Here is a 14,209-nt window from a genome sequence, read left to right as displayed (position 1 = left end):
ACCTACAACGAGTTCTCCCGCCGCTTCAGGGCAGTGTTTGACCATCCCCCGGAGGGGAAAGCGGCGGGGGAGCGTCTGGTCTTCCTCCGGCAGGGGAGGAGGAGTGCCCAAGAATTCGCTCTTGAATTCCGTACTCTAGCGGCAGATGCAGGGTGGAATGAGCGGGCCCTCGTCGATCTATACAGATGTAGCCTACGAGAGGACGTCCGTCGGGAGCTGGCTTGTAGGGACACCAGTCTCTCTTTCGACCAGCTGGTCGACATGTCCATCAGGCTGGATAACCTATTGGCCACCCGCGGACGTCCTGAGGGGGGTCCGTCCATTTCACCCTCCAGCGCCTCCGAGCCGTGTCCTATGGAGCTCGGGGGCGCTGGCACTAGAGAGAGGAGGAGTCGGTTGGGTAGGGGGTCCATCCACTGCACCAACTGTGGTCGGGGAGGACACACCGCGGCTAGGTGCTGGGGATGGCCTCCTAGGGAGGATGACGACAGGTCCCGCACTGGGGATTCCCTCCAGGTGAGTAGGCGCCCCACTCACCCAGAGCTCACTGTTGCCCATTTTTGGATGCCTGTGCGTTTTCCACAGGTAGCACCTCATTCCCAGCATAAGGCGCTGGTAGATTCAGGCGCGGCTGGGAATTTTATTGATAAAAAGTTTTGTTTAGCGTTAGGGATTCCCCTTATTCCTGTTGATGTTCCTTTCCCCGTTCATGCCCTAGATAGTCGTCCGTTGGGTACGGGCTTAATCAGGGAGGTCACGGCGCCACTTAGGATGTGTGCGCAGGGGGATCATCAGGAGATGATTCAGCTGTTCCTGATTGACTCTCCTGCGTATCCGGTGGTGCTGGGCATGCCCTGGTTGAGTACCCATAACCCAGCTATTTCGTGGCAGGAGAGGGCTCTGATGGAGTGGTCTGCTCAGTGTGTGGGTAGATGTTTGGGCGTTTCCGTAGGGGCTACCTCGGTGGAGAGTCCAAACCAGGTGCCCGCATTGCACGTTCCACCTGAGTATGGGGATTTGGCTATTGCGTTTAGTAAGGCGAGGGCGACGCGGTTGCCACCCCATAGGCAGGGAGATTGTGCGATAGACCTCCAGGCAGGAGCTGCGCTCCCACGGAGCCATGTGTATCCTCTGTCTCAGGAGGAGAAGAAAGCTATGGAGATTTACATAGACGAATCTCTGAGACAAGAATACATACGGCCTTCCACTTCCCCTGCGTCCTCGAGTTTCTTTTTTGTGAAGAAAAAGGATGGTGGTTTGCGCCCGTGCATCGATTACCGTGGTCTCAATCAGATTACGGTGAAGTACAGTTATCCACTCCCGCTGATTGCGACCATGACTGAGTCGTTGCATGGGGCACGTTTCTTCACGAAATTAGATCTCAGGAGCGCGTACAACTTGGTGCGCATCAGGGAGGGTGATGAATGGAAGACAGCCTTTAGTACCACCTCGTGCCATTACGAGTATCTGGTCATGCCATACGGGTTGATGAACGCTCCGTCAGTTTTCCAATCATTCGTGGATGAGATCTTCAGGGACATGCAGGGGCAGGGGGTGGTTGTGTACATTGATGACATTCTCGTGTACTCGCCTACCCGTGTCGAGCATGTGGCCCTGATGCGTAGAGTGTTGCGGAGGCTGGTGGAGCACGACCTGTATGTGAAGGCAGAGAAGTGTCTGTTTTTCCAGGAGTCGGTCTCCTTTTTGGGTTATCAGTTGTCTGCGTCAGGGGTGAAGATGGAGGTAGACCGGGTGTCGGCCGTGCGTAATTGGCAAACACCAACCACTGTGAAGGAGGTGCAGCAGTTTTTGGGGTTTGCAAATTACTACAGGAGGTTTATCCGGGGTTTTGGACAGGTGGCAGCTCCCATCACGTCTCTGTTGAAGGGGGGTCCGGTGCGTCTGCAGTGGTCGGCCGAGGCGGACAGGGCGTTTGGGAGGCTGAAGGACCTGTTTACCTCGGCCCCGGTGCTGGCGCATCCGGATCCCTCTTTGCCGTTCCAGGTAGAGGTGGACGCGTCAGAGGCCGGTTTAGGAGCCGTGCTTTCACAACGGTCTGGCGCGCCACCAAAACTCCGCCCCTGTGCTTTTTATTCTAAGAAGCTCAGTCCGGCGGAGCGGAACTATGACGTAGGGGACAGGGAGCTGTTAGCCGTGGTACAGGCTCTAAAGGTGTGGAGGCACTGGCTTGAGGGGGCTCAACACCCTTTCCTCATTTTGACGGACCACCGTAACTTGGAGTACATCCGGGCGGCGAGGAGGCTGAACCCTCGCCAGGCAAGATGGAGTATGTTCTTGACCAGGTTTACTTTTAAGATCACGTACATCCCTGGGTCACAGAATGGCAAGGCAGATGCGCTGTCTCGGCGGTATGACACGGAGGAGAGGTCCGTGGAGCCCACTCCCATACTGCCTGAGTCGTGTCTGGTGGCACCGGTAGTGTGGGAGGTCGATACTGAACTCGAGCGGGCGTTACGCACCGACCCTAGTCCACCACAGTGCCCGGAGGGTCGGAAGTACGTTCCGCTCGAGGTTCGGGATCGATTGATCTATTGGGCTCACACGTCACCCTCCTCTGGACATCCGGGTATCGGCCGGACAGTGCACTGTCTTAGTGCCAAGTACTGGTGGCCCACGTTGGCAAGGGATGTGAGGGTTTATGTTTCCTCCTGCTCGGTGTGCGCCCAGTGTAAGGCGCCTAGACATCTGCCTAGGGGTAAGTTGCTACCCCTGCCCGTTCCACAACGACCATGGTCCCACCTCTCTGTGGACTTTATAACAGACCTTCCCCTCTCCCAAGGGAATACTACCATCCTGGTCGTTGTGGACCGGTTCTCTAAGGCCTGTCGTTTGCTCCCCATGCCGGGTCTTCCTACTGCCCTACAAACTGCCGAGGCACTGTTCACCCATGTGTTCCGGCACTACGGGGTACCCGAGGACATTGTGGCTGATCGGGGTCCCCAATTCACCTCCAGAGTCTGGAGAGCGTTTATGGAGCGGTTGGGGGTCTCGGTGAGCCTCACCTCGGGGTACCACCCGGAGAGTAATGGGCAGGTGGAACGCGTAAACCAGGATGTGGGTAGGTTTCTCAGAACATACTGCCAGGACCGGCCGGAGGAGTGGTCAAGGTACGTTCCCTGGGCCGAGATGGCCCAGAATTCCCTACGCCATTCCTCCACTAACCTAACTCCATTTCAATGTGTGTTAGGTTACCAGCCGGTTCTGGCACCCTGGCAGCAGAGCCAGATCGAGGCTCCTGCGGTGGATGAGTGGGCGCGGCCCTCGGAGGAGACTTGGAACGCTGCACACGTCCACCTGCAGCGGGCCCTCCGACGTCAGAAGGCGAGCGCTGATCTCCACCGCAGTGAGGCACCGGTGTACGCACCTGGTGATCGAGTCTGGCTCTCTACCAGAAACCTGCCCCTCCGCCTGCCCTGTCGGAAACTGGGTCGGCGGTTTGTAGGGCCATTTAAAGTCCTGAGAAGGTTGAACGAGGTATGTTATAGATTACAGCTACCTGTGGAGTATAAGTGTATTAACCCCTCGTTCCATGTGTCCCTTCTCAGGCCGGTGGTAGCGGGCCCGCTCCAAGAAAATGAGATAGGGGAGACTCCCCCGCCCCCATTGGACATCGAGGGGGCACCGGCGTACTCCGTGAGGTCCATCTTGGATTCGAGACGTCGGATGGGGGGTCTCCAGTATCTAGTGGAGTGGGAGGGGTACGGTCCGGAGGAGCGGTGCTGGGTGCCGAGGAGAGACATTTTGGACCCGTCGCTCCTGACGGAATTCCATCGGGGGTATCCGACGCGCCCTGCTCCACGTCCTCCGGGTCGTCCCCAAGGCCGGAGTCGGCGCACGTCTGGAGCCGCGCGTCAAGGGGGGGGTACTGTCACGGTTTCGGCCGAGGCTGCCTCTCTCCCTTGTTCGGGCAGGTTTTGGCGTTCGTCGTCTCCGGAATTCTAGCTGCCACCGTTGTATGTTCCATGTTTCCTGTTTGATTAGTTTTGTCTGTTAGCCACACCTGTCTTGTGTTATGTCTCATTAAGCACCCTATTTAGTTTCCTTGTTGTAAGTGTAGTGTTGTGTGTAATTGTTTCGTGTCAGGTGTTTGTGCGTTACCCGTGTTTCGGTACGCCAGTTACGATTCGCTTCCTCCTCGGTTGAGGAGAGTTTTTGCGCCCTGTGTTTGTGCGCTCGTATTTGACGCCTGTGTGCGTCTGTTTGGCCTCAGGCCGTTTTTGGATTATTGTGCTCTCTAGTAAAGTCTTGTTGGACTGTACATCTGCTTCTGCGCCTGATTCCACACCACCCCATTACTACACCGTGACAGTAAGAAGTCCTCTGTCGTTTGCGTTTTATTTGTACAGCTTGCTTGGGCCGTTGTGTGAAGTCACTTCGGTTCACACTTATAGTGTGCAATGCCATAAGAATTCTGTGTTCTCTTTTCAAATCTCTCTGCATTTACAATCAAACTTCAGAATGTTCTCCATCTCCTTCTCATTCTCCGCTTTCTCTGGGCATACATGCGGTAAATAGGTCAATCAAACTCGACCAAAACAATGGAAATGCATGGGGGAAAGATCCCGAAACTCCTCCCAAATCTCCTCATTGCAACATTTAGGCCAGTGTTAATTTCATCAACAAGAATAGTGACTAAAATATTTGTCAAACACCTATTTTTCAGTGGCAACTGACGAGACTCTATCTAACTAAATAGACCCAGAAAAAAACGAACTCAACAATTATGATTTCTCATTTCAGTTGACTAAAACGAGACGAGATGAAATTGTGTCTGTGACTAAAATCTGAGTACTAATGTGACTGGACAATACTTTTTGGATCAATTGAGAGCTTTTCAGTGATAAGCACAATTAATATTAGCAGTACAGATGCACAGCACCGTTCTATTCAGTGGAAAGGATGCGCCACACCCGGCACACACAGCCTACTTCAGCTGGTGAGCTGCGGGTGAGCAAGCGGTGAGTGTGGGCAGACAGGCTCCGCTCTGGCTCCGCCTCCGATTATACACATCGTGCAGGTGACTCTCTTGCTTCCCCGTGGCTAACCAGTCACCGCCAGCCTTCTAGTTAGCTACCTTATGCCTGGTTAAGAAACACAAGCTGCTTTATGAAATTAAAAACTATAGCAGCTTTGAGTTTAATAGTAAAACAACAGTGTAGCTATGTGTTTTTCTCCCTTATGTGTAGAAAAGTATGCCATCTTTGAATTTGTAGTCTCACTCAACCTTCCCATTTTCCCCACTGCATTTCATAGCCAGGTTTTATGGCCAACTTAGCCAAGTCTCCCTCTTTTCCTCAGAGAAAACTTATTGATTCTAGCCCTTACCATTCAAAAGACATTACCCATAATAGCGGCGCAAATTATTTTATTTCTATGGTGCATTGGCGGGCCACATTTTACATTCATATGTGGGCCGTTCTAAAACTAGGCTACTTGCAGACCGGACCATTAACCATTTGTTCAGGCTACACCTTGTTCAGTCCTGTTAACTCATTAGCTAGCTATAGCTAACAACCCGGGGCGCGTTCAGCAGGACGCAACGTTTTGGAAAGTTCAGATATAAATATTCTATGTCGAACAAACATGCCTCTCTGACATGTTGAATAAGGAATAACGTCAGCTCTATTCACTACCAGCAGCCAACAAAAAACACGTGCAAACATTTGGTGGCAGAGAAAGAAAGGAAAAGGGATAGCCAACAATTTATTGACAAAATTCCTCTTGCCATTGCACTATATCTGACTGGGTAAATAACTTTATTTTGAGTTAATGTGGTCCCAGTGACTTGAGCACTTGGACCAGGACTCGAGCACTGGGACTCAGACTTCAGCCATAGGGACTGGTGACTCGACTCTTGACTCGACCATTGGTGACTCGGACTTGGACTCAGACTTGAGCACAGGAGACTTGGGACTTGATTCAGACTTGAGGTTTAGTGACTCGACTACATCACTGGGCGAAACAGTCATTAGCCCCTGTTCTACTTTTGGACATCAATGTAGCTGCGGCGTCTGTGGAACGTTGATAACAATGGCAATGAAGCCACAGAGTGACGGAGGTGCAACCCATAATACTTTGCCAATACTTTGCAGAACCATCTGGTGATTGTGCTACTCTCTCTATCGCTCTCTATCTGTCGCTCTCTGTCCCTCTCTCTCTCTCTGCGCTTGTGTGTCTGTTTGTTTTGTATGTAATGTGCAATACCTATGTAGGCTGAATTAGGAATTTACATGGCCAGATAATTCCTATTCAGTATATTATTATATATGTTTGTCATATTTCTGCTGTTGGGAAAATAATAAGATGTTATACAGAATCATATGTTGGTAGGACAAGGCTATATATGTTTGTGCACATGGAAGTCAGTAGTTTATGTTAACTATAGGTTAATGAGGCAATACAAATGTGATGTGACTAAAATGAAAGGGCATTTAGTTACAAAACTGGCCCAGTATTTTTGACAATAACTAGACTAAATCATTATTCAAATTACAAAAATGTGACCTAATGATATTTTAGTCAAAATGACTAAGACTAGACTAAATAAAATTAACACTGATTTAGGCTATTATTTATATGTGTACTTCACACTATGTTGAAGTAAAAATCTGAGAACAATGCTTGTTGAGAGCTGTAGCAACACTTTTGCAGTTCTCCATGGCTGTATCTTTCAAAAAAGCACGTGAAAGTTCACGTTCAAGAAGCCATTTCTGCAAAAAAACTAAAAATGTTGTGTTTTTTTACCTTTCAAATGCCTCTCCTGTAAAGTAGTAATGTCTGTCATCTGCCCCAGTTTGCGTGCTGCTGTGTCACAAATACAGTATTTGGTCTGGTAAAATATCTGAGTGCCTGGTTGATTCTTTAATCTACTGTACCTGCCACAGTGGCTAGTGGACCAAAAAGTTAGTTTCATGCCCTGATTATAACACATAATGTTGAATCTGGATTCTTGGTTTTATATAGTTCTGTACATTAGCTAATTAGCTAACAAGTATTTGATACACTGCCGATGTTGCAGGTTTTCCTACTTACAAAGCATGTAGAGGTCTGTAATTTTATCATAGGTACACTTCAACTGTGAGAGACGGAATCTAAAACAAAAATCCAGAAAATCACATTGTATGGTTTTTTAATAATTAATTTGCATTTTATTGCATGACATAAATATTTGATACATCAGAAAATCTGAACTTAATATTTGGTACAGAAACCTTTGTTTGCAATTACAGAGATCATACGTTTCCTGTAGGTCTTGACCAGGTTTGCACACACTGCAGCAGGGATTTTGGCCCACTCCTCCATACAGACCTTCTCCAGATCCTTCAGGTTTCGGGGCTGTCGCTGGGCAATACGGATTTCAGCTCCCTCCAAAGATTTCCTATTGGGTTCAGGTCTGGAGACTGGCTAGGCCACTCCAGGACCTTGAGATGCTTCTTACGGAGCCACTCCTTAGTTGCCCTGGCTGTGTGTTTTGGGTCGTTGTCATGCTGGAAGACCCAGCCACGAACCATCTTCAATGCTCTTACTGAGGGAAGGAGGTTGTTGGCCAAGATCTCGCGATACATGGCCCCATCCATCCTCCCCTCAATACGGTGCAGTCGTCCCGTCCCCTTTGCAGAAAAGCATCCCCAAAGAATGATGTTTCCACCTCCATGCTTCACGGTTGGGATGGTGTTCTTGGGGTTGTACTCATCCTTCTTCTTCCTCCAAACACGGCGAGTGGAGTTTAGACCAAAAAGCTCTATTTTTGTCTCATCAGACCACATGACCTTCTCCCATTCCTCCTCTGGATCATCCAGATGGTCATTGGCAAACTTCAGAAGGGCCTGGACATGTGCTGGCTTGAGCAGGGGGACCTTGCGTGCACTGCAGGATTTTAATCCATGACGGCGTAGTGTGTTACTAATGATTTTCTTTGAGACTGTGGTCCCATCTCTCTTCAGGCCATTGACCAGGTCCTGCCATGTAGTTCTGGGCTGATCCCTCACCTTCCTCATGATCATTGATGCCCCACGAGGTGAGATCTTGCATGGAGCCCCAGACCGAGGGTGATTGACCGTCATCTTGAACTTCTTCCATTTTCTAATAATTGCGCCAACAGTTGTTGCCTTCTCACCAAGCTGCTTCCCTATTGTCCTGTAGCCCATCCTAGCCTTGTGCAGGTCTACAATTTTATCCCTGATGTCCTTACACAACTCTCTGGTCTTGGCCATTGTGGAGAGGTTGGAGTCTGTTTGATTGAGTGTGTGGACAGGTGTCTTTTATACAGGTAACAAGTTCAAACAGGTGCAGTTAATACAGATAATGAGTGGAGAACAGGAGGGCTTCTTAAAGAAAAACTAACAGGTCTGTGAGAGCCTGAATTCTTACTGGTTGGTAGGTGATCAAATACTTATGTCATGCAATAAAATGCAAATGAATTACTTAAAAATCATACAATGTGATTTTCTGGATTTTTGTTTTAGATTCCGTCTCTCACAGTTGAAGTGTACCTATGATAGAAATTACAGACATCTACATGCTTTGTAAGTAGGAAAACCTGCAAAATCGGCAGTGTATCAAATACTTGTTCTCCCCACTGTATGTGTATTCCCAGGGAAAAGCTACAGGAACCTGTCCTACCTCTTCCTTGTGGGGTTGTCTACAATTCGAGGAAATGTCCCTGAAACCTGTCACCACCATAGTCATTCATGTGGCATGTACAATCTAAAAACTTGATGCTGTAAATTATGTTTTGCTCAGTAAGTGTACACATTTTTCACTTCTGTGCTGGTGTTTAAGTTGGTTGAAAGCTCTGCGAGACTAGAAAATGTTTAACAAACTGTGCTTCTGGCTTGTGTAGTTTATTTATGTGTAGTTTATCATCACATACAATATGTCCTAACTGTACACACCACTGATCACAGATTGAGTAGACTGATCTACAAATCACATTGACTTCTAAATAACTAGATTAAACCTTGAATCCATCATAACTAGTCAGCCTAATGAATGATTACAGTGTGTATTATGATCTAATTAGGCATGTTCCCCCTTCATCTGAAACAACTGACTAAGCAGGCAGATCTTAAAAATAGTTACATTGAATCCATGCAAAGTCTGAGCTTATTATATTGTGATAGCCTAAGTAATTTAATAAGAGACATTGAGTGGTATTAAGTCATTTTTAATTGTGAAGAAATGAAATAACGCAAAGGTAAATATGAAATATACACATGCATTAAGAGCAACTGTGTAAAGTAACGCACTATAAATACTTTGTTACTGTTTCTATTTCTGTTGACTTTTACTTCATTACATTTTCAAAAGAAAATGTACAGTCGTGGTCAAAAGTTTTGAAAATGACACAAATATAACTTTTCACAAAGTCTGCTGCCTCAGTTTTTATGATGGCAATTTGCATATACTCCAGAATGTTATGAAGAGTGATCAGATGAATTGCAATTCATTGCAAAGTCCGTCTTTGCCATGAAAATGAACTTAATCACAAAAAAAAACATTTCCACTGCATTTCAGCCCTGCCACAAAAGGACCAGCTGACATCATGTCAGTGATTCTCTTGTTAACACAGGTGAGAGTGTTGACGAGGACAAGGCTGGATATCACTCTGTCATGCTGATTGAGTTAGAATAACAGACTGGAATCTTTAAAAGGAGGGTGGTGCTTGAAATCATTGTTCTTCCTCTGTTAACCATGGTTACCTGCAATGAAACACGTGCCGTCATCATTGCTTTGCACAAAAAGGGCTTCACAGGCAAGGATATTGCTGCTAGTAAGATTGCACCTAAATCAACCATTTATCGGATCATCAAGAACTTCAAGGAGAGAGGTTCAATTGTTGTGAAGAAGGCTTCAGGGCGCCCAAGAAAGTCCAGCAAGCACCAGGACCATCTCCTAAAGTTGATTCAGCTGCGGGATCGGGGCACCACCAGTGCAGAACTTGCTCAGGAATGGCAGCAGGCAGGTGTGAGTGCATCTGCACGCACAGTGAGGCGAAGACTTTTGGAGGATGGCCTGGTGTCAAGAAGGGCAGCGAGGAAGCCACTTCTCTACAGGAAAAACATCAGGGACAGACTGATATTCTGCAAAAGGTACAGGGATTGGACTGCTGAGGACTGGGGTAAGGTCATTTTCTCTGATGAATCCCCTTTCCAATTGTTTGGGGCATCCGGAAAAAAGCTTGTCCGGATAAGACAAGGTGAGCGCTACCATCAGTCCTATGTCATGCCAACAGTAAAGCATCCTGAGACCATTCATGTGTGGGGTTGCTTCACAGCCAAGGGAGTGGGCTCACTCACAATTTTGCCTAAGAACACAGCCATGAATAAAAAATGGTACCAACACATCCTCCGAGAGCAACTTCTCCCAACCATCCAAGAACAGTTTGGTGACGAACAATGCCTTTTTCAGCATGATGGAGCACCTTGCCATAAGACAAAAGTGATAACTAAGTGGCTTGGGGAACAAAACATCAACATTTTGGGTCCATGGCCAGGAAACTCCCCAGACCTTAATCCCATTGAGAACTTGTGGTCAATCCTCAAGAGGCAGGTGGACAAACAAAAACCCACAAATTCTGACAAACTCCAAGCATTGAGTATGCAAGAATGTGCTGCCATCAGTCAGGATGTGGCCCAGAAGTTAATTGACAGCATGCCAGGGCGGATTGCAGAGGTCTTGAAAAAAAAGGGTCAACACTGCAAATATTGACTCTTTAATATAATTGTCAATAAAAGCCTTTGACACTTATGGAATGCTTGTAATTATACTTCAGTATACCATAGTAATATCTGACAAAAATATCTAAAAACACTGAAGCAGCAAACTTTGTGAAGACCAATACTTGTGTCATTCTCAAAACTTTTGACCACGACTGTATACTTTTACCCCGATACAGTTCCCCTGACACCTTCGTTCCTCGCTACAAAATCAAATCAATCTGAAGAAAAAACGAATAATGTAGGACAAAAATGCTAGCAACGTCGGTGAGTCGGCGCACTCAATGGGTGAACTTACTTTGCAAGGCAGCAGGCGACAGCATGCAAGTAGTGTTGATCCAATCCTCATCCGTTTGAGCAAATCAAAAGGTCCTAAAGTGTTAATCCCACCCACTGGGAGCCTGTCACTTGCAAAACAGTCACCCACTCAGCAGCACTTTGCCCAAGCGTGTCCGAAATCGCACAATCATGTCCGACATCGCTCTACCACCACCACCTCCTGATGAGGACAAACACCCCTGGCCATATCTAATATAAATGTTTTATTTTCTCGGAATGAAGGAGTCATCCTACCGGATGAAATGTCTGTTATGTTTACCAAAAGTTCACGAAATACTGTCGTTCAAGAACTCGCCGTCAAATCTGAAAAAAACTTATGGTAAGCCTACTGTTAGCTTGATAGCAAGCTAGACTAATGTTAACATGTTAGCTAATGATACTTATATTCACCTGCTAGCTAAAGTTAGCTAACCTAGCTAGCTAGCCCACGTTTGCTAATGCAACAAGCAGTGTTAGTTGATGCTAACTAATCCTATACCTAAATAGTTTGCTAGCTAGTAGCTACCTACTTTAGCTGGCTAAAATGTGCCCATATTTGGAAGCTACTAGCTTGCTAACAAGCTCCTTAGTAACATTAGTTAGCTGGTAAGCTTTGTTAGTTAACGCAATCTAACTAAATTAATGTGAGCCAACTAGCTAGCTTGTTAGCAAGCTAGCTAGCTAGTAGTTTCCGAAACTGTGCACATTTTATTCAGCTAACATTAGTCTAGCCATATACCTTTTCTCTAAACATCTCTGGTCTAGCTAGCTAGTGAATGTTAGCTTTTGAATTTCAGCTAACACCCACTAGCTTAGCTAGCTAGCCATTGTATTCCCTGTGTTGGTTGATAAAGTTGTTATTCTTACCTAGATAATTAGACTTAAGCTATTGACATAACCAATTAGCTAGATCAAATAACATAGTTCTTTCTCATTGTAATATTAAATGGTGGTCACAAACTCTCACTTAACTAGTGTTGTTTATAGCTTTAAAATTAGGATCCTATACCTTAAGTATTTGGTGATGGTAGTTATCTAGCTAAATAACTAATGTCGTTCTCTTTCTCTCTTCCTTTTCTTATTGTTTCAGAGAAAGCATGTACACCATCTTAAAAAGTAAGGAGAACTGACAGCACACTGAAGAGAAAACATGCCCCATCGAGCAGAGCACATTACTGAATCAGCTTGTTACCAACACTTAGTAAACTTTTGTTTGTTTGACCAGATACAAAGCTATTTTACAGTAAACAAATTGACAACAGACTTTCAGCACGCTTATAGGGAAGGACATTCAACAAGCACAGCACTTACACAAATGACTGATGATTGGCTAAGAGAAATTGATGATAAAAAGATAGTGGGGGCTGTTTTGTTAGACTTCAGTGCGGCTTTTGACATTATCGATCATAGTCTGCTGCTGGAAAAACGTATGTGTTATGGCTTTACACCCCCTGCTATATTGTGGATAAAGAGTTACCTGTCTATCAGAACATAGAGGGTGTTCTTTAATGGAAGCCTCTTCAACATAATCCAGGTAGAATCAGGAATTCCCCAGGTCAGCTTTCTAGGCTCCTTACTTTTTTCAGTCTTTACTAACGACATGCCACTGGCTTTGAGTAAAGCCAGTGTGTGTATGTATGCGGATGACTCAACACTCTACACGTCAGCTACTACAGCGACTGAAATGACTGCAACACTTAACACAGAGTTCGTTTCAGAATGGGTGGCAAGGAATAAGTTAGTCCTAAATATTTCAAAAACTAAAAGCACTGTATTTGGGACAAATCATTCACTAAACCCTAAACCTCAACTAAATCTTCTAATGAATAATCTGGAAATTGAGCAAGTTGATGTGACTAAACTTATTGGATTGTATACTGTCATGGTCAAAACATATTGAAACAACAGTAGCTAAGATACCCTGGCGGGTAGGAGCGTTGGGCCAGTAACCAAAAGGTTGCTGGATCGAATCCCCAAGCTGACAGGGTAAAAATCAGTCGTTCTGCCCCTGAGCAAGGCAGTTAACACACTGTTCCCCTGGCGCTGATGACGTGGATGTCGATTAAGGCAGCCCACCTCTCTGATTCAGACAGGTTGGGTTAAATACGAAATACACATTTCAGTAGAATGCATTCAGTTGTACAACTGACTAGATATCCCCCTTTCCCTAAAATGGGGAGAAGTCTGTCCATAATAAAGCGCTACTCTGCCTTCTTAACAGCACTATCAACAATGCAGATCCTAGTTTTGTCGCGGATGACAACTGTTCAGTTGTGTGGTCAGGTGCCACAAAGGGGTACTTAGGAACATTGCAATTGGTTGAGAACAGGGCAGCACGGCTGGCCCTTGGATGTATACAGAGCACTAACATTAATAATATGCATGTCAAGCTCTCCTGGCTCAAAGTGGAGGGGAGATTGACTTCTTCACTACTTTTATTTGTGAGAGGTATTGACATGTTGAATGCACAGAGCTGTCTGTTTGAACTACTGGCACACAGCTCAGACACCCATGCATACCCCACAAGACATGCCACCAGAGGTCTCTTCACAGTACCCAAGTCCAGAACAGACTATGGGAGGTTCACATTACTACATAGAGCCATGACTACATGGAACTCTGTTCCACATCAAGTAACTCATGCAAGCAGTAAAATTAGATTTAAAAAACAGATAAAAATACACCTTATGAAACAGTGTGGACTGTGAAGCAACACAAGCATAGGCACAAACACATGCATTCACACACATGATAACATACTCACTATACACACACGTACACATGGATTTTGTGTTGTAGATATGTGGTAGTAGAGTAGGGGCCTGAGGGCACACACTTTGTGTTATGAAAGTACTGTAATGTTACTTGATGTTTTTTAATTTGTATAACTGCCTTAATTTAGCTGGACCCCATGCAGCAGCTAATGGGGATCCATAATAAATACAAATACAAATACTGAAGACAGTGTCTCAAAAATCCATTGAGAAAACAGTTGTGAAGTATGTGGTCCAAGGGCTCCAACCATTCGCTTTTGTAGAACAAGAACCGTTCAGAGAGTTTGTCCAGGAGCTGCAGCCTAACTCAAAGATCATATCACGGCCCACACTGCGCTCCAGGATTGATGAAGCCTCCAAGGAAATTTAGAAGAAGGT

General features: G+C 46.1%; 1 protein-coding gene across 1 annotated transcript in view; it reads right to left on the bottom strand.

Annotated features, from left to right (window-relative positions):
* The window catches only part of b4galnt4a (beta-1,4-N-acetyl-galactosaminyl transferase 4a), a gene marked incomplete at both ends in the record, with an annotated part of 504,007 nt that overhangs the window by 112,009 nt on the left and 377,789 nt on the right, over positions 1–14,209 (bottom strand). The window lies entirely within an intron of this gene.

The sequence above is a fragment of the Coregonus lavaretus genome (genome assembly GCF_964263955.1).
Source record: "Coregonus lavaretus genome assembly, chromosome: 9".
NCBI lineage: Eukaryota > Metazoa > Chordata > Actinopteri > Salmoniformes > Salmonidae > Coregonus > Coregonus lavaretus.
The sequence above is the reverse complement of the archived record's forward strand: the minus strand, read 5'-3'. Positions and strand labels throughout refer to the sequence as shown.